Here is a 22,163-nt window from a genome sequence, read left to right on the forward strand (position 1 = left end):
AAGTGAGGGGAGAAATATTCATGTGTATTTTGGAAATGGGCAGTGAACTCACAACCAGAGTGTCACCTTTCTTTTGTCCATTATGGGTTTCTCTGGTCATTTTCATGGCAATTGTCAGCTGTCATGGTGCTGGTGGGAATGTCATTTCCATGGAAATAAGATTATAATAAAGTCTGAGATATTTTTGAAGTCATTTTGTTGACTGTCTTGGCTGTAACCAGTCTCAGCTGGTCTGGTTATAAAGGGAAATTTTACTGCAGGCATCTTGTTTCTTAGATAAGTAGAGTTAGAATGGGGTAGAAATTCAGTTATGTCATGGAGGAATTATAATGGGTGACAATATAGGAATGCAAAGGAGTTATTTTGTTTATGGTGAAAACCTTTTTGTCCTCAACTGAATCTAACCTTCTAGGACAAGTCTTAGATTTCAGACGCTTTCTAAGGGTAGTTAGTTAATCTCTGTGATTATCATTTTATTCCCATAGGAAGAACACTGAGATTCCTCTAAAACTTCCAAGAAGCCAACAATTGCCACAAGAGGCTGCTTACTTTACGCATCTTATTGTCTGGATGCAGTAATATGATGAGTTTCAGTTGCTTGCCTGAGGGTCAGTTTCCAGAGGAAGGAATTCAGGTAAGACAGATGTAAGTTTCAAGTTTCAAGACCAGGGAAGGTCAAATTCTATGTTTATTCAAAAATTTAAATATTGGTTTTATGGGATAGTTGGGCCAATTTCAGTGCCCCTCTCCATTGATCAGTTCCTTAATCACGAGGAATCTAGTCATCCATTGTCTGGCTCCTTTATGCTGAAGAGGGGCAACATAGGATAATGGTGAAAAATGAAAATGTCACATCTATAATTAGAAGTACTCGTGAAAACCTGCTTGGCATCTGGCTTATTGGAACACCATGATCTGTATACATTTATTTTGGTTTTAGAACAACCTTTTAAGCCATATTGAACTAGGGTGATTAATAACACAGGAAAGCCAAATTTTAAAATACCAGAGAATACAAAGTGGATCTTCCAGGGAATTCAAGAGAGCTATCCTCAGCCTACCAGAAATTATTCCTGATTCATCACATCCCACATGGAAAAAAACCATAGTTGTGAAGAGAACAATAACAATCTGAAAAGTGCATGTTTCTTTTATGATTTCTTATCTAGGATCTTTTGCTAGTCTTTAACTTAAGGTTATATGAAGGTTCACAAGACCATGACTATTTCCACTGGAAGGATGACAGCCAAGGATTTACCTGTGTCTGCAGATACCTGTATAAATTGGGTGAACAACTTGAGATTCTTGGGCCAGTAGAAAGTAACATGTTTTTCTTATCACACATCAGGAACCCTGTAAAGATATTTTGTAGACAAGGTAAAAGGCCAGTCTTTCCAAAGAAGCTTTTATCAGTGGTATAGAGTAAATCTAAGTTCCTCATAGCAGTCTGTTCATATGTGAAAATATGTCGTTCAGTTAAAGCCTTTGTAAAATAACTAGTGCCTCCAGTTGAGTACTGTTATAAAAGAAAACAGACTCTTATTGAACTTATGCAAATAACTATATTGCCATAAATAAAAAATACTTACAGTTTCCAAATTCTGAAGAAATCAAGTAGAGAGAGAAATATGCTTCAAATTTTGTATACAGGAACATATACTCTACCCAATTGCTAATGGCTATGAGTAACTCAAAAGGAAAAAAGTGACCAGCTGGTGGCTCATACCTATAATCTCAGCACTTTCAGAGGCTGAAGTGCGAAGATTGCTTAAGCTCAGGAGTTTGAGACCAGCCTGGGCAACATGGTGAGAACCTTGTCTCTACTAAAAGAAAGAAAAAAAATTAGCCAGGCATGGTGGCACATGTTTGTAGTCCCAGCTACTTGGGAAGCTGAGGTGGGAGGATGACTTGAGGTTGGGAGTTTGAGGCTGTGGTGAGCCCTGATTGTGCCACTGTACTCCAGCCTGGAAAGCAGAGAGAGACCATGTCTCAAAAAAAAAAAAAAAGAAGAAGAAGAAGAAGAAGAAAAGAAAGAAAGAGAGAGGGAGACAGAGAGAAAGAAAAAGAAAGAAAGAGAGAGAGACAGAAGAAAGAAAGAAAAAGAAAGAAAGAAAGAGAAAAGAAAAGAAAGAAAGAAAGACAGAAAAAGAAAGAAAGATAGAAAGAAAGAAAGAAAAAGAAAAGAAAGGAAGGAAGGAAGGAAGGAAAAGAAAAAAGAAAAGAGAAAAGAAAAGAGAGGAAGGAAGGAAGGAAAGAAGGAAGGAAGGAAACGAAGGGAGAAAGAAAAATGGTTTCTTGACTCTGAAAAACAAAACAAAAGAAAAAACTTCTATTAGTACAGCCCATGCAATTAATCCCTGTTCTGCTCAATATGGGGACTCATGAACACATTAGCTCTCTAATGACAGTCCTAGGATTTTTCTCTCTTGTCAAAATGTCACGATCTCCAAAGTTATTGGAAACCTTCATTCAATAGTCCTTTTCATGAATTCCCGTAAAGAAGCAAGTTTTGGCTGTAGCTGATTAAAAACCACTTTTTATGGGGAATAATCAAAGTAAAACAGTAAGTCAGCCATGGTTAAAAACACAATAGACAAAGAAATTTGGTTATTTCTGTGGCATACAACAATTTAGCTAATAATCATAATTATTTCTGATAACATATACTAAGACATCAGAATTTTAGGAATTTTATACAGTTTTGAAACACATATTAATACACACACACACACACACACACACATATATATTCCAAAGAAAGGAAATATCATTTCATATTTGACAATGCTTTCCTGTATAATTTTAACGTAGTATATAAGACTAATACGGTCCTTTTAGACTTCCAGGGCCACTAAAGTTAATTTTAATATAACTTTCTAAAGAATTCCACCTAATTTTAATCAACTTGCTCATCGGATAAAATGTCCATAAATCTTTTATAACCTTTTACAATTTTCAACTAAAAAGTAGACGAATGCTTGACGAATAACAGGGAATTCTTGAATACTCTGTTATTCCAGCACAGGTGCCCAGATGCATCAGTGTGCATTTGACATTAATGTTTCTTTTATAGAAAAACACTGAAATATTCTTATTCCTAAAAATCAGCTCTTACAATCTCACTTGCCCACCTCTTTTGCAATAGTTTCTGGGCCTAGAAGGATTGGATAGTTTTAATTTCTGACCCTGTTTCTCACAAAGTGATTTATTTTGATTGTAGTCTTCTTCCCATTCAGAAGATGAGGCTTTGACTGGAACCAATGTTCAAGATTTAACAGGAGTTGATTTCTTTTTCAGATCCAGGAGAGAAAGCTCTGACTTAACAGCACAAGGACATTAAAAGCAATAAAAAAAATTACACAGATGTAAAAAACCTAATTCTTTTCAATCTCAGTTTTTTGAAGCAATTAAAAAACCAATAGGAATTATCTTGATAAAATGTAAAATATGTTTCTTATACCAGTTACCAAAAAAAGCAAAGAAATACCTTCTGCAATGTGATGGTTTCTCCTTATGGCTAGCCTCTTTAGGTTTGCCATAAGTCAAACCTGATGAACAATTTAGACATAAAGTGAAAGTCAAACATGATGAACATTTTAGCCTTACCACGAAAAGTTAAGACTATAGAATCAAGTTATAATTAAGGAAAACACAGCTTCCCTAGACCTTCAAGATAGTTTAGTGTCAGACCACAATAGCAGTTAGAATCAGAGGAATGAAAGTACAGGAGGTGAGAAAAAAATTGAATGACTTGGGCCTTTTCAAGGGGAGAAAAAATAAAAGGTCAAAGCCGAAAGACACATGAGAGATGCACTTCTGAAATGTAAATCAGAGAAGTTTTCAGAAAGAGATTATAGAATCAAAATAAAAATGTTTTGTAATTTTATTAAGAATAATAAAAATTTTAAGCAAACTTTGTTTTAACATAGGGGAAGAATCTTAGAAAGACTCTTGTAAGTAATTCCTCTTCAATTATACCCAAATTAATGACATACAAAATTTATTTTACAAATTCTTTTATCACCAATTTTATTATTATGTACACAGGCCATCTACAACATGCTTGGACCTTCTGATTTGGCACATTTTATAAAAAGAATTATATGTTAACTAGAATTCTTACTTTTAGTAACTTTAAATTTTAGTGAAAAATCTAGGAAGCAAGAAATCCTGAACTGTCTGTGAGATACTGGCATTTTATAGATGAAAGTAATTCACAAATTTTTAGAAACGCTTTCTCATATCATAATCCATTCTTAATTGGAAATGACCAAGACATTCAATGAGCATCTATTACTGAATTTAAAATAATTTTTGATATTTTGATATTTTAAGTTACACAAAAGTTTACCTACAAGCATTTATACCATTTATATGTACTCAATTTATTCATTTTTATCAGTTTATTTAGATTACTTCTGAAAACTGAGATATTAGAAAAAGCTAGTCACTATTTCAAGTTATTTCCTTGTTAACCATTTTTTTTCTAGTCTCTACTTATCAGATATGTATCAGATTTTTACCAATTTATCAGATTTTATCAGATATTTACCAAATTTTAACTTAAAGTTAAGCATGTGGGTATACTCATTAAAACTTAGAATATTTCATTAAACCAACATTATTAGTTATATTTATTTTAAAAAAGTTACACATATTGGCCAGGAGTGGTGGCTCACACCTGTAATCCCAGCACTTTGGGAGGCAGAGGCAGGTGGATCATGAGGTCAGGAGTTCGAGACCAGCCTGACCAACATGGTGAAAACCCATCTCTACTAAAAATAAAAAAATTAGCTGGGTGTGGTGGCTCACACCTGTAATCCCAGCTACTCAGGAAGCTGAGGCAGGAAAATTGCTTGAACCCAGGAGGCAGAGTTTGCAATGAGCCGAGATCATGCCATTGCATGCCAGCCTGGGCAACAGAGGAAGATTCTGTTTCAAAAAATTAAATAAATAAATAAAGTACATATATAATGATCTCATTTTGTTCTTAGCTGAATTTACAGTCTTATAAACTTTTGCTGAACCTCGACACTTTAAAATATCTGGGAGAGGTAAATGTAAAATAATCAGTTAAGCCACACAAAAACATGCTGACAAATTCTGAATACATTTCTATTTGTATTTTACCATTAATATTGAAGTCAGCTTGTTCATTAAAGATTTACTTAAGTCAGGTAAACCTGAAAAATGCTTAGACTTATTTAGTTAATGTATGAGTGCTCTTTTATTTATGAGCCCATTTGGTACCCTGTAAACACAACACATAACATGGACATGCACACACATACACCAAGATCCAGTAGCTTTCAGCTCAGAATTCCAGCCATGAGATAACAGTTAAACTCACTGGTTTAGAAACATGTTAATATGGCTGACCTTTGCCCTGATTCGTCTTCCAGTGAAGGTTGTGGACGAAAATTTTGGGTAAAGCAGTTTTCATGGCAGTTCAATTTTTAAAAGCTAAAACTTCCCAGACTCCCAAGAACGCTGGGGCCAGATAACACCACAGAAGACCATCATGTTCTTATTGGGCCCAACCCTGCCTAAAAAAGCAACATAAAAGCCTGGGTACATTAAATTCCATCCTGGTTTTCCTTTCACTGGAAAATGAATCCAATTGACAGACAGTACTACAATTCATAAACCTTTCAAGATCAGACAAAAAAGGGCCCGTCCAGAGTAGTGTAGTCATAGACTTTCCCTTGCTGCATTGGCCTACAACTACATTCAGATCAACCATGAAAAATGCATGCTAGCAGGCTGCACTCTTGAGATTGAATCCCAACCCCCATGACTACATTGACATACACACAATCACCAAAACATAATGCAACTCTGCAGCAACCAACAAGCCCCAAGAGTATCCAAACTGAAACAGTTGAAGGGCTTCCTCTTTCCATCAGCTAGTCTTGTTCAATCTACAACAGAAATTCCTTCAGGATCTCTCAAATTGAGAGGAGCCAATCCCACTGTCTGAACTCACAAATGATACTCACTTGTCTACACACCCATAAACAATTACTAACAAACCCCAATAATGTGCAGACTGAAGCATTTAGAGTGCTTCCTTCATCAGACGGGCTTATTCAACCTGCAGATGAAAATTCCTACAGAATTTCTCAAATTGAAAAGAGTAATTCTGACTGTCTGGTATTCACAAAAGACAATCACCTATCCAGAGGTAAGCGTCACATTTCAAAGATGTTCTTCCTAAGCACTCAAGAACACAGTTGCGGCTGGCAGTGGCAGGGCCAAATAGAGAGAGACTCAAATCCACCTCAGGCCAAAAATGGGCCGGCAGCTGCTTCAGAGGGCTTCCAAGATTGCCCTGACCCATGGGGTAGCCAAGCCATGATCAATACCTTCCTGGTCAGGGTACCAAAATCTATGAGCTTGGTCCTATCGTTTGCCTCACAGCCAGCCAATCACTGAGACAATGAGCACTGCCAGAAAAAAAGGCTTTTAAGTTGGGTGACACCAGTGAGAGAAATGGAAACCAAATCACAAATCTGTCTTTCCCAACTGACTAAAATTGAGGGTTTATATAGTGGAGAAGAAATATATGGGGAAGAAAACAGAAATTTGGGAAGACTAATGCAGAAATCATGAGAGATGAGGGGTCTGGCATCTAAGTGTCTGGGTGTGGAGTTTCAGTTTCTTGCCTAAGGAAGGAACTCATGTAAGACAAATGTAAATTTCAAGTTTTAAGATCAGGGAGGGTCAGTTTCTATGTTTATTCATAACACCATAAATATTAGTTCAATGGGACAATTGGGCCAGCTTCCGAAGGATCAAGGTTACAAAACAAAAGGATCTAAAGTAAGATCTATTAAATCTAAAGTAAGATTTAATAAACTACTGCTGACAAGCAAAATCCCATCTGCCATGTGTTTTTGCATAGTTCATGAGCTAAGAATAGTTTTCATGTTTTTAAATTGTTGGGAAAAATCAAAAGAAGAACAATATGTTGTAACACACAAAATTATATGAAATTTATATCTCAGTGTCCATAAATAAAGTTTTATTAAAACACAGCTACACACATTTATTTACATATTATCTAGGGTTGTTTTATGCTGTGATGATAGAGTTGAGTAGTTTTGACAGAGACTGTATGGCCTGCAAAACCTGAAATACATACTATCTGACCATTTTCAAGAATAGATTCCAACTCCTGCTTTCAGGCAACCTAACTCTGATAGGGAGGCAGAATCACCAGTTTAGACTCAACTGTGTGTGTGTGCCCATAAGTGTAAGTGTAATGAGGCTAGCCATTGAGAATACCTGAGGACACTATAGTTCTTTAGGGATGTTTTAAACATCTCTAAACATTATGCAAAACAGATTAGGGTCTTGATATTCTAATATTCTAATGCAAGTTTTTTCATTATCACTGTAGTGTGTATTTATGTGCCATATACTAAGAAGCCCAGTGATTGCTAAACCTTACTAGGCTAAAAAAATTTTTTGGCATGAAAAAAAGTTGGCCATCTGGTTGCCTTTCATAATAATAATTGTTAACATTTAATAAGCAATCACTATGATAATACCTTCCTCATAAAGACTCTGTGAAGTAATACTACTGTTTTCTTTATTTTACTGATGAAAGCATAGAGAAGTTAGGAATTTAAGCATGTAATTTGTAAATGACTGAGCCAGGATTCAAACTCAAGCTGTCTAAATGTATGTCCACCAATATTAATGGTCTATTTCTTGTTGTATAGTGATATCACTGAATGGGATATGCAGATGTGTCTTCCTTAATGACTCCATCTAGAGCTAGTTCTCTTTCCTTAAATGTCTGAACATGAGACTGGCCTCCTGGGCCAGACACTTGTCCCAACTCCCCATCCCTAAAGTTTTTTTAATTCCAGCTTGGTCATATATGGAGAGCAATGACTGTCAAGGACTGCACATGACTGCATACCAACTTTACTCATAATTATTATACACAGAGTTTCCACAATGCTCTTGTGAACAGAAGTAAAAATCTCATTGGGTTTACAGCCAAGAATAAGCCAAAAATTTTTAAAGGACACTTAAAATCTAAATTATTTGCTATTTTTGCTACCTTAAGGAAATAACAACACTCTTTATATTTTGTTGTATTACATGTATTATATAGTCAAAGAAAGAACACTTTGCTTTAACAATCTAGAGAGGAAATTATGAAAATACAGATAGTATGAGAGAGCTTTGAGAAAACATAAAATTTGCAAAGTAAAGTAAGGATTTTGTATTTAAGTGACCCAAAAAGCAAAGTGAGAAGGAAGAGCTCAGCATCTCAGAGGAAACACTAGACTCCACACAAGTTTAGACTTGTAAACATTTTTTTTTTACAAAAACTGTGCCCTCAGAGGGCACAGTGAATGATGCCTTTTTTCCCTGCCTGAATCTAAAATCTATTGGGAGACAGAGAGAGGGGAGACAGGGACAGACCATTTTTATGAAGGTGATATTGAAAAATATGCTCTTTGTATGGGCAGTATTTCCTAACAATGATTCCTAAAATTATATGAATATACATATCCAGTTACAGTCACTACTGAACAAACACAGACCTTCCCAGGTCTCCCTGTAAAATTAACAGCATGGATTAGTGAGGGCAGAACCTCTACTTTTTGGTGGTGAGAGGTGACAACGTGCTGGCAGCCCTCACTCGCTCTCAGGGCCTCCTCGGCCTCCTCATCTGCTCAGGCCACGCTTGAGGAACCCTTCAGCCTGCCACTGCACTGTGGGAGCCCCTCTCTGGGCGGGCCCAGGCCAGAGTCAGCTCCCTCTGCTTGTTGGGAGATACGGAGGGAGAGGCGCCGGTGGGAACTGGGGCTGTGGGAGGCGCTTAGGGCCAGTGCAAGTTCCGATGAGCACGGGCTCCACAGGCCCAACACTCAGAGTGGCCAGCCAGCTCCGCCGGCCTAGGGCAGTGAGGGGCTTAGCACCTGGGCCGGCACCTGCCGAGGGTGCGCCCAGTCCCCCAGCACTGCTGGCCCATCCACACTGTGCTAGAATTCTCACTGGACCTCTGCCACCTCCCTGTGGGGCAGAACTCGGGACCTGCAGCCCGCCATGCCCGAGCGGCCCCTCCGTGGTGGGCTCCTGCATGGCAGGAACCTCCCGGATGGTCGCCGCTCCCTGCTCTGCCGTGCTTGGTCCCATCTACCGCCCAAGGACTGAGGAGTGCAGGCGCATGACTCAGGACTGACTGGTAGCTTTGCCTGTGGCCCTGGTGCGAGATCCACTAGGTGGAGCCAGCTGGGCTCCGGGACTTGGAGAACCTTTATGTCTAGCTAAAGGATTATAAATGTACCAATCATCACTCTGTGTCTAGCTCAAGGTTTGTAAACGCACCAATCAGTGCTCTGTGTCTAGTTAATCTGCTAAGGACTTGGAGAACTTTTATGTCTATCTAGAGGATTGTAAATGCACAAATCAGCACCCTGTGTCTAGCTCAGGGATTGTAAATGCACCAATCAGCACCCTGTCAAAACGGACCAATCAGCTCTCTGTAAAATGGACCAATCAGCAGGATGTGGGTGGTGCCAGATAAGGGAATAAAAGCAGGCTGCCGAGCTAGCAGTGCCAACCTGCTTGTGACCCCTTTCACACTGTGAAAGCTTTGTTCTTTTGCTCTTTGCAATAAATCTTACTGCTGCTCACTCTTTGGGTCTGCAATACTTTTATGAAATGTAACACTCCCCATGAAGGTCTGCACCTTCACTCTTGAGGCCAGGGAGACCATGAACCCCCCCAGGAGGAGTGAACAACTCCTGACGGGAGGAATGAACAACTCCAGATGGGCTGCCTTAAAAGCTGTAATACTCAGCACGAAGGTCTGCAGCTTCACTCCTGAAGCTAGCGAGACCATGAACCCACCAGAAGGAAGAATCTCCAAACACGTCCGAACATCAGAAGGAAGAAACTCCGTACACACCATCTTTAAGAACCATAAAACTCACCGGGAGGGTCCACGGCTTCATTCTTGAAGTCAGTGAGACCAAGAACCCACCAATTCCGGATACAGTGGTCCCTTGGCTATCTGGGGGAAACCTGCAGGGAGAAATGTGGCAGGGAGCTGGAAGGATTTTCTTTCCCTAATTCATGAATTACCTAGCTCATTTCAACTCCTTCTGTGTGAGAGTCATAATTGGTGGGACAAGATACTAAGAATTAAAAAGAATCTCTGATAATGAGCAAATGAAGAGTCCATAGTCCCCTTCCTCCCCTATTTTCAACAGTGCTTATTGGAATATAGAGTTCTTAAAGGAAAGAAAAAAAAAAAGGCTGCTGCTATGTGTCTTTTGGAGGTTGTAGTTGAGTTAGATATTTGAAATAATGAAAAGAAATTCACTATCATAAAATAAAGTAAAAGAAAATAAAAATGAGGAAAAATATATATGTCCCAAAAGCTCCAAAGAAAGTCTGTTCTTCATATAAAAGAAAAAAGGATGATTGGTGGCTTCAGGCTTTGTTGTAACAGGTCACATCTCTGTGGCCTTACTCCAGCAAGGACAAGAGTTATGTCTGTCTTTGCTACACCGTTTGCACGTAGTAGGAAACTGAAGAGTACTCACTGGATTAATGAGTGTATCCTGGAACTGTGGATGTGCTGCTCTAAGGCTTTGAATCAGCAAAAATCATAATACATGTCAAATTAACTAAAATGTAATTGTTCTCAGTGGAATGAAAAGACACCTAGACTTATATTTCTATTACTTTTATTTACTAAATATTCATAAGGTCCTTTCCACATTCAAGGTTCTACGTTAGGCATTGAGAGGGATATCATTATCACCAAGACATAGTGCTCTGTTCCTCACTAAAAGACTGAGTTATAGGGATTTAAGAAAAGAATACAAGGATCAACTACTTATAAGGAGGAAATGACCAAGAAAAGTATACAAAAGAAGACAGAGATTCAAAACTAGTAAAAATAAGAAGAGGGCATCTACTTACATTTTATTTTATCTATCTTTTCACATGGGGTTAGAATAAAAATGGGTAAAAATGTATTTTTTCAAAAAGAGTCATTTTTGCTATTTGTAAAATTGTCTATCAAAATGAATTAAAGTAGTTCAAAAAGTTCTAATTTAAGGGCAAATACCACAGTGTTATAGCAAATAGAACACAATTCATATACATTCTTCAAAGTATGAATAAATCATGCTGCTGCACTATATCCATACTCCTATTTTCAAGTGTGTGTTGTTAAACAAAATTTCCTTCAAAAGCATTACTCAGTTAACAGTATATTATCTTTTATCAGTGATCTAATACTAGATAGACAACTACATTAAAATAACTTCTGTACAGTCATTTGACTTAAGAAAATAAGTCCTCAGATTCACATAAGTATTGGAAAGCTCGACCATTATTGATGACTCTGAGAGTTATGAATGTTCTAAATGATACCAAATCTAAAGGATATTTTTATAGTATTCATGTTCTTGTGTCTCAACAGCATTTAACATTGTAGGCTGTACCTGCCTTACTGAAAAACTGTTTTTCCTTGATATTTTGACACCATACTCTCCTGTGCCACTTTCTACCAGACTACTCATGGTGCCTTCATTGCCTTCTCATCTCCTTCCACCTTGTCTTTCCCCATGAGTGTTTTTCTTTTTTTTTTTTTTTTTTTTTTTTTTTTTTGAGACGGAGTCTCGCTCTGTAGCCCAGGCTGGAGTGCAGTGGCCGGATCTCAGCTCACTGCAAGCTCCGCTTCCCGGGTTCACGCCATTCTCCGGCCTCAGCCTCCCGAGTAGCTGGGACTACAGGCGCCCGCCATCTCGCCCAGCTATTTTTTGTATTTCTTAGTAGAGACGGGGTTTCACTGTGTTCGCCAGGATGGTCTCGATCTCCTGACCTCGTGATCCGCCCATTTCGGCCTCCCAAAGTGCTGGGATTACAGGCTTGAGCCACCGCGCCCGGCCGAGTGTTTTTCAACTTTGGTACTAGGCCTGTTCTATTATCATCAATGGGTTCTCTCCCTAGAAAAACTTACATATACTCATGACTTCAATGACCCTCTGGACCTTTGATATCTCTCCTGAGTTCATATGTAGTCACCTCTTGATATCCATGGGTGTTTGGTTCCAAGATCCCTGTGGATCCAAAAATCCAAGGATGTTCAACTATCTCATATAAAATGGTGCACTATTTGCAAATAGCCTACTCATATACTTTACATTATCTGTAGATTTCTTATAACAGCCATTCTGACCTGTTTGGCACCAAGGACTGGTTTTGTGGAAGACAGTTTTTCCACAGACGGAAATGGGGGGGGGGGGGGGGGTTTTAGGATGATTCAAGTGCATTACATGTATTGTGCACTTTATTTCTATTATTATTACATTGTAATATATAATTAAATAATCATACATCTCACCATAATCTGGTATCAATGGGAGCCCAGAGCTTGTTTTCCTGCAACTAGATGGTCCCATCTGTGGGTGATGGAAGACAGTGACAGATCATTAGGCATTAGATTCTCAGAAGGAGTGTGCAACCTCCCTCACATGAGCAATTCACAATAGGGTTTGCGCGGCTATGAGAATCTAATGCCGCTGTTGCTCTGAAGGGAGGCGGAGTTCAGGCAGTAATTCGAGTGGTGGGGAGAAGCTGTAAATAATAGATGACACTGCACTCACTAGCCTGCTGCTCACCTCCTGCTGTGCATCCCAGTGCAGTCTGTGGCCTGGGGTTGGGACTTCTTGTCTTATGATACCAAATACAATGCCACAATGCCTGCACATCAATTCACTCACATGGAGTCAACATAGTAATTGGGGGTCAAGAATTCAAGTTTTGCTTTTGGTAAGTATGTGGAATGCTTTTGCCCCCAGTACTACATTTTTGATCCACAGTGGTTGAATCCATGAATGCAAAACTCATGGATGCAGACAACCAACTGTATATATAATCACCTGCATAATTGAAATATCATTTGTAAATTCTAAACTAATCTCAAACCCAACATGTCAAAATTAAATGCATAGTATTCTACTAACCTGTTTTTCTTCTAGTTGTTTCTGTGTCAGTGAATGGACCGTCCATCCATGGATTCATAAATAAAAAACCTAGAAGTCATACATGCTAGTTCCTCTGCATTATCCATGATATGAAATCAATTAAAAAGGCCTTCTTCTCCCCCAAAGAGCACAGAATTAAAAGTAGTTATTTTAAAAGTTAACAAAAATAAGGATAAAACATAGGATATTACTGGAGAAATGACTGTATACTGAAAGTTGGTGAGAACAACATACAAGCTTTTTCTGCATTATTATTCAATTATTTTATACCCATTTGTAACAAAGATACACAGAATCAAACATATGTGGCTCTCTGAAAGAGAAATATCTCCCCAATTGCATTTAGGGTTTCTCTGAAAAAGTGGCATAGTACTTACCAGGATGTGCCTTTAAAAACAGACATTGTTTCTCTCAATGCCAATGGATAGGTCTGCTTTGAATCATCACTTATTATCAAAAATGCATTTGGACATTAGTGTTTAGAATGCTCTTCTAACTTAAGCCTGTTCCCCAAATAGGGTGGGTGTACTAGCTCTGGGAACAAATTAAAAGGTTTTAGCTTGTTTGTGTTCTTTTCCAGAGAACAGGCTTCTGAAAAAGATACATTTTCAATTCTTTGTAAACTACGAGATAATGCATTTGGAGTAACTATTCTGGTACTTTTAGAATTAGCTGGGCAAGCCTTGTTAGTGCCTTAAGAGATTTTTAATTATATAGTTTATTGCAGTAATTGCTTTATTTTATAGAGCACTTACTTCCTGTAAGTGCACTTTGTGTATGTGGCAACTGTTGTTCCTTTAATTATAAGGTTAAGTATCATATAATTACAGGGTAAATACACAGTTATTTTTGCCTTGTGTGCCAAAGTGTTTAGGTAACTTAGTATTTGTACAAAGGAACCAAATGGTGCTTAGGAATCTATCCTTTGATTCCCATATAAAATAATCTTCAGCACAAAATTCTGTCATGTAGTGTATTATTTTTCCTTTTGAATAACTCTCAAGTGCCAGACCAAAGTACACTTTTATGAAATAAGTTACATTACGATGGGAATTGACGTCATTGGCTTTTTAAAATACATACTTCAGGAAAACTTCCATAATTATCAAGAAAAACATTTATTATGGTGCATTTTATTCAGTGTTACGCAATTTTAAGTTTTATATTTTGTCGTTGCTGTCAACTCTTAGCTTAAATCTAATACATTTATATGAAAAGCAGAATAAAACGAAGCCACAATTTAGAGTATATTCAAATACTAGTAAGTTCCCAGATGAAAATAATAAAATTGCAAACAATATTCACATGTCTTTCAGCTTCTGTAACTATTACCATAATTATTAAATATTTTGTGTGATTTGTATATGTAGAAAAAATTTTAACTCTGCATTAACTTCTGTAATGATTCTAGAATTTAAAAGTTCTTTAAAAATAATATGTTTTATACTTTAATATTTTCTCATTAATCACTCCTAATAACAAAATAGATGCAATACATTAATCAATTCATTCTATAGACATTTATTTGGTGCTTATTATATTCTAGGCACAGAATATACTGTATTCAATGTGCTCAAAACGAGCACATTATTTAGTACAAAAAGTGAACAGATAAACCAATAATTCTAACTAATGTTAAAAGTTCCCCAATATTGCTATACAGAAGGTAGAAATGTTGCGCAGGTGAAAGAGTCGTCAGCTATAAAGAGGGCAGATGAAGGAGGGTACAGGATGGAAAATAATTAGATCTTCAAAGGTGAAAATATGTCCTCCACACAGGCAAGATAGATTTTCAAAGGTGATGTGTACTTGCCCACATTTCAGAAATTACCACAGTGACCACTAGCCACTTAAGCTAAATACAAAAAAATAGTAATTCCATTTTGTGGCAGGTCAAATATTCACAAAATTTTATTAAGCCAAAGATTCTAATAGTTTAGAGCCTGATAGTTTATTATTCATAAATGATAAGAATATTAAATGGCAAAGAGAACTGAAAGTAAGATGTTCTGTTGATCAAAGACTGTGATCCTAATAGAAGTGAATGTATTGTTCAGTGATCTTGCCATAGAACAGGGACCACAAAGGGCTAACCATAGCACATTACTCTTCAGCATGCATATGAATTCACTGCTTCTAAATAAAAGAGAAGAACCACCTTTATGGCTAAGCTAGGACACACACTGCAACAATCTAGGTTCACTGAGGATTTGATGTTGAGGAAAGATTTGCATCGTATTATGAAAGCATTATAATAACTGTTCTACAGTTTAATGTGTTGCCTAATATTTATTTTTTTATTCTTTTGCTTCTCAGACTAATTACTACCTTTTCAGGTTCATACTAAATTTGAGACACTAACGCCAACTTGTAATTCATTCAGAAATCTGGCCTCTTGGACGACTCCTCTGTAGTTGTTATTGTTATTCTTTTTAAGTCATTCTCTGAAGAACAAGATCCTCCAGTGTGGATTAGTATAGGGGTAAATCTATTGAAACAAGATGGTCAGAAGAAATACTTTAAGGAAGTTTTGAATCACATCCCAACATGTGGTATGTAGGAAGGGTTACCAGAAAACAAATGTTGTGGGATGCTCATCCTGATGCTAAGCATTTATATCAAGAGAAAAGATGGCAAGTGAAAGCTACTGTACAAAAGATCATGTGAGTATACACTAGAGGGACTTTGTCTTTGCCAAACATTGAGAAAACACTTTTGAATCATATTTTCCCAGAAAATATTATTTCAGGTACAACTAAGCATATCTTCTAGCATAAAAACTGTAAGTTACGAAATCCTCTCATGTCTTAATATTGTAAACATCAATTACTTCTAAAAACAATTATACTTTTATTTAAATTACCACAAGGAGCACTTTTTCTTATACAAACTACAAAATCATAGCGTAAAATGAGTTGAGAAATGGTTAAGAATAAAAAATTAACTTGTCAATAAAAGAAAAAGACGTGTGAGCTTGTACTTATCAACATTTCCAAACTAAGCAAGATGCCTTCATGCATATATCAGCTTAAGAGTCATTTCATGCTCAGTTTACTGGGGAAATGAAATATTACAAAAGGAAGAAAAAGACAGATAACTCAGTAATTTCTTCAGTAAGCATGTTAATTGGAAAGCAGAGTGTATTTTTTTCGTGACTTTCTGTGTAATAGGACTCTATGTTAAAAGTAAGGTAGAGTCTCTGCACATTTGATTTATCAAACGGTAACTTCTGTACTTTTATTCAAAAATTTCTTTTAAAGAAAGTTTATTTTCTATGAAATCTCTTAAACAATTGTGTAAGATTGAGGTTATGACTTGGGTCTGACAAGTTTACCTTGGTAAAACTACTACACATTCTCTAAAATTTCTTTTAATTTTAAAACTTTGTTTATAATCTTCGGTCTCTTAAGAAAGCATTAAAAAATACAGACCATAAATACAACATACATAAGGAACCAGCACATAGTATTATGAGTCTATTTCTTAGTAGCATTTTCTTAATTTTGTTTCAAATCAAAACTACCTTTTATGCCGTTTGAATAATATTTTAATAACCAATGCTAAAATATATACACATACATTTGCACACACACTACTAGAAAATACCTTGTTCAAAAATAAACTGGTTAAGGATGGTTCACAAATCTTTATGCTTTCTGTTTGTCTAAGTGACTACTGTAGATGGCATAATCACAATAGCCTACATTTTATCACTGACCAGGAATTATGTTTGGCTATAACCTCGCCATTAAACAGATGTAAAATAATGTCCATTGTATTTTTCTAATTGTCAATTGTATATTCCCACAATGTTCCTGGTTTCCAACTGTGCTAGTGACAACAATATTTAATTTTAAGAACAATGGTTAACCACATGTTTTGCATGATGAAATCTAAGCATCTGACACAATGTTTTCCCAATATGTTTACACATATGATTCTATGTCCTTAAACACTGTGTTTGGTTCCTGACATAAAGGAGTTTGAAGATCAGAGATTTTGGGAGGGGGGCGGAACTGTCAACACTCTCTAGATGTTTTTCTTATGTTTTCAGTGTTACCAACATTACTCCTCATAATAACATCGATGTGAAGAATAGTCCTGAAAGATATACCCTACTCATATATTTATTTTTCATGTTCACATTATTCCATAACAAAACTCATGATAACTCATTTTCAGAGTACATAAATAAACAAGAAGTTTTTTTCTTGGAAAATTAAATTAAAAACACAAACACTTGGAATTGGGCAAACATAAAAGTTACAGGTTTTTTTCCTCCTAAAGCAAAGTAACTGAGGACAGGGCAACACAAAAGTTTCATTTTGTTTCTACCAAATGTTTAAATCCTAATTATGCCATGGAGGAGACCCTATTAAGAGCTTGTTTGCCTTGAAAACCTTTCTTTAATTTGGTAACCTCTTCTTTAACACAGAGCTTGTATAACCAGCCCAGGACCATTTGTATAACTATACCAGTCAAGAAAATACAGTAAACAGATGGGGCTGAAGCAACCCAGAGGAACATCAATCAACCTACAACATGTCATGTTGATGATAAATACTGAACACTAGAAATCTTTAGTCCACAAACCCAGAGGGCTTCCTGTATTTTATTTGGTCATTGTGGTTGCACTAGCATTTTCATCTGAATTACCTAGGCAAACATGAACTTAGCCTCAATAATTTTGTATGAAGCTCACAACAGGAAAATATCCTCATTTCCTAGATACATTCCCATAGGTACCTACATATTCCTTAAAGAATTTGCAAACTGTCCTACTGTGACAACTCAACTGGATGCATGCATTTCTCTACTATGGCAGTAAATGTAGAAAAGAGATTATACAAGCAGCGCCTGATATAAATAGCTTTCTTTCTCCCCCTATTCCTTGTGTAGACATAATTCTTGTCCTCAATACTCTCCCAAACAACAAATGGAATTTTTCTGAAACACCAGGACTTCTTGTGTAGTAAACTTGGTGAGAAACTTCAGCAGCTTTAGAATATATGAAGCTACATTTGCTGTGCAGGAAATTCCTATTTTAAATATTTGCTAAACTCTTACTAGAGCTATTTGGCACAGGGTGGTAATGGCAATATAAGTAAAAAATGGTCTCTGACATCAAATAACTCACTCTAGTGGGTGAAATAGAAACTAATGTATCACCAGCACCCATGACAATGGCTGCCTCATTGTCTCCTTTCATTATATATTTGGAATAATTTAACACATAGTGTGACAAGGTTAAGATACAAATACATATGCCGCAAAGGCACAGAGATGTGAAAGAGTAACCCTATTTCAGTGATGATGTAAGTTAAGCAGGAGATGTGGAATACCTTGCACGTGGTATATAGTTATTAAGTGTCAAAACTAATATATGTAATGTCTGTTTCTAGAACTTCATATTTTTGTAACTTTATTATGCTATATAGTCTAGTCAAAGGGGGATAAGGGTCTATAGGCAGGACTTAATACAGCTGAATTGTCCAGATCAATGTCCTTGGGTCTGCTAGCCCCCTGTGGTTGCTATCTTGTGAGGTTTACTTGTTTAATTATTGAGCAGACTTGACTCAGGCCTGTGTGTCCGTGTCTTCTTATTGCATCTGTGGTGTGGTATTTGCAACATACCTCTTTACAATAGTGGGTGTCATAGGCTTAATGGTTTTGTCCCCTCAAAAATGTATGTGTTGGAAACTTGATCCCCAAAGCAACAGTATTAGGAGTCAGGCTTTAGGGAGGCCTGGAGCCCTCATAAATGAATTAATGCTGTTATCCCACGGGCTTGTGGGACTGGATTGACTCTCCTTTTTCAATTCTGCCATGTGAGGACACATTTGTCCTTTCTTGTCCTTTCACCTTCCCCCATGTGAGAAGGCAGAAAGAAGGCTCACATGAGTTGCCAGCGCTTTTATCTTGGACTTTCCAGCCTCCAGAACTGTGACAGAATAATTTTTTCTTCTTTGTAGATTGCCCTTTCTCAGGTATTTTGTTTAGCAGCACAAATGGACTAAACAGTGAGACAAGACTCTTGTCTTTTGCACATTTTGAACACCCATACACCTGGATAAGTTCTTTGTGGGGGAAAAAGAGAACAAGAAGGAAGAAAAGAACAAATCTCAAGAAACTTTGTTGGCTCGGTGATCTACTTTTTACTGAGATTTTCTGGTCTATATTCAATCCCTGAAAACAATAATTATGTCATTGTTTAGGTGGGTGTTTCATTAGCTTTCATTATCATAATATTTAACTGTAGCCCAGTGAATTATGTGTTTGAAATATGTTTTAAATGAATACAAACTGCCACAAAAAACACAAAAGAAGAGTTTCAATACACTTTTTATTTTGGAATAATTTTACATTCACAGAGAAGTTGCAAATACATAAATGAGTTTCCATAAACACTTCATCCAGCTTTCTAATGTTAACATTATATGTGACCATGGTATGCTTATCCAAACAAAGAAACTAATTTTGTTCAGGACTTTAAACACTTTACTTAAAGTCATAAAAGGTGCATGGATAACTGAGAATACATTTTGTATCCTTGTTCAGAAGACTTAATATTATAATGATGCCCTTTTTTTTCATAATTAATACGTAAGTTTAATATAATCTTTATAAAATGCCAGTAAAATTTTCTCTACACTTGATGGATTTTTTTTTGTATTTTAGAACAGTAAAATAATAAGAAAGTTTATCCTCATAAGTATTCAAATGTTACTTATTTAAGATAACTTGGTGTTGCTGTAATAGTATAGAGGCAAAATAAACGCATCAGGAAAGAAACTTCAGAAATAGATATCAGTAAATACAAAAATATAAGTGTTGCTCTTCAAATCTGTAGAAAAGAACAAACCAGTTTATAACATTTTTGATAAAAATGACCAAAATATTATTTTGATTTTGAAAACCATAAATCGAAAAAATTCCTAAAATAGTAAAATTGTCAAACAGAATGTACTAAAATATGCATACTTATAAAATTTTGTGGTAAGAAAAGATGTTAAAATGCTACAACAAAGGAAGAAATCATACATTTAAATACTAATTTGATTACATATATTTTAATATATTTCCATATGAAACAAAGAAAAATTATATTCCGAACATATTAAAATTTCATATTGAAAAATTACAAATTCAAAATAGATTAAAAAATCCAAACATAAAGTTAATATCATTAAACTTATGATCAAGACAAAGAAATGAGCTATGCAGAATATATAAAATAGCTAATAACATATTAATAAACATAATGATTCAGAAAGACATTCAGTTTTCAAGAAGATATCATGTATTGTTCAGCAATTACAAATAACTACACCCCGTGTTGTCTTGGAACGAGGAGATTGACTTGGAACAAGTCAATTCATTAGAATTCATAAAACCATTCTCTGAATTAATAGATAGATAGATAGATAGATAGATAGTTACACACACATATATAAAACCTCGAAAATTCTGCAATTCCTTCTTTAATAACCTATTCCAAAAAAACAACAAAGCTGAAATATCAGGGTGAATATTTAAACAAATATAGTTATTGTTGAATCACTTAATAAAAAAATAAAGTGTTATCTAAACATCCTTCAGTAGAGAGTGATTGAGACAGTTGTGTTTTGTTTACACTTTGAAATCTTAGAGATTAATAAAAAAGATTTTGAAGAAATGTATTTATTGATTTGAGAAATGTTTACAATATATTAAGTAGAAAAGCATACGGTAAAACATGACCATTTAAAACATGAGTAAACAGTCTGAAAATATATACATCAATGTGCAATTTTAATATAATGACTCATTTTCTTGGTGTTGCTTATTGAAATTATTCTCTGTCTATGTCTATTTCTTATGCATTTCAAATCTTAAAAGTAAAATAGATAAAAAATTGTCACTATGCTAATCAAGTAAATTAAGAAGGTGAACAAAAGCCACACAAGTTTTCTTTGTACTAAAATTTGCTACCAGTGGCTACTGAGCAATCATTTCCCAAAGCAGTGGTATGAAAGCGTTCTACAAATTTACAGGAAATAAAAATGTGTTCCATCATTAACATCATTGAGTTAAGCTAAAATGTCAGATAAGGCCTTAAGGTCACATGGAGATTTTAATGGAGCATATGTTTGATTCAATAGAAATGTTATAGACAAAACATTTGCATCAATGAACTACACATGAATTAAAGATAAGTTAATCAAAATCCTTAATGTACTGATTTGGAGTCACAAAATCTGTATAATTGTTAAATGTTTCATTAATTTACTAAATGGTTCCTACTTCATGTCTATTTCTATTTGCAAATTAGAGATAGTGCAATATATAATCAGTCTGTGTATCATACAAAATGCTAATACTTAGAGACCTTTGGAAGAAAGTAAAATGTATTTCAATAGAAAGCATATTTAACAAGAGGTGTATTACTGCTGATAATTTTTGAAATGGTATTAAATTTTGAATGCAACCATTCTTATAATATTCATAGTAGTACACAAAATATAGCATTGTGTAATTACAATGTTTCAAACATGTAATTTCATTTGGAATTCACACTAACTCTGTGAAATAGATAAGTAAAATCTCTATACACCTAGTGGCAGAAAATTGAAGCCCAAGGACACTAAAATGTGAGATATATTTCTCTGCTGGTCAGAAAAAAAGTGGTCAGTTATTAGTGTCTGTCTTTAAAGAGCTAGAGACATATCTTCACAATGAAATAGCCAGACATGTGAAGAAATAATATTATTTAATATCAGCATCAGTTGAGAGAACTAAAGAAATCTAGCTTGCAGGACAGACATTGCTGAATATGGATGAGAACTGGGTTCAAATGTTACCATGCTGGCTTGGATAACAGGGAATCTCAGGCATATTTTGGTTATGTTTTGAATCAAAAGAAACCTAGGTTTACAGCCTGACTCTGCCACTTTGTAAATATGATAGCTGAGGAGTCTTGGGTTCTTCATCTTTAAAATGAGTATATTGATGCTTACCTCCATCTTAGTGGGTAAAATGTGGATTGGTTTCTGAATCTGAGAAAGAATTACAGAAGGTCCCTCATTTAGATGAGAGAATGTTTTGGAAACATCAACCAATTTCCAAAAATCAAACTCACCAGCCATAGTGTGGGGA

The sequence above is a fragment of the Papio anubis genome, chromosome 8, assembly GCF_008728515.1.
Source record: "Papio anubis isolate 15944 chromosome 8, Panubis1.0, whole genome shotgun sequence".
In the NCBI taxonomy this organism is placed as follows: domain Eukaryota; kingdom Metazoa; phylum Chordata; class Mammalia; order Primates; family Cercopithecidae; genus Papio; species Papio anubis.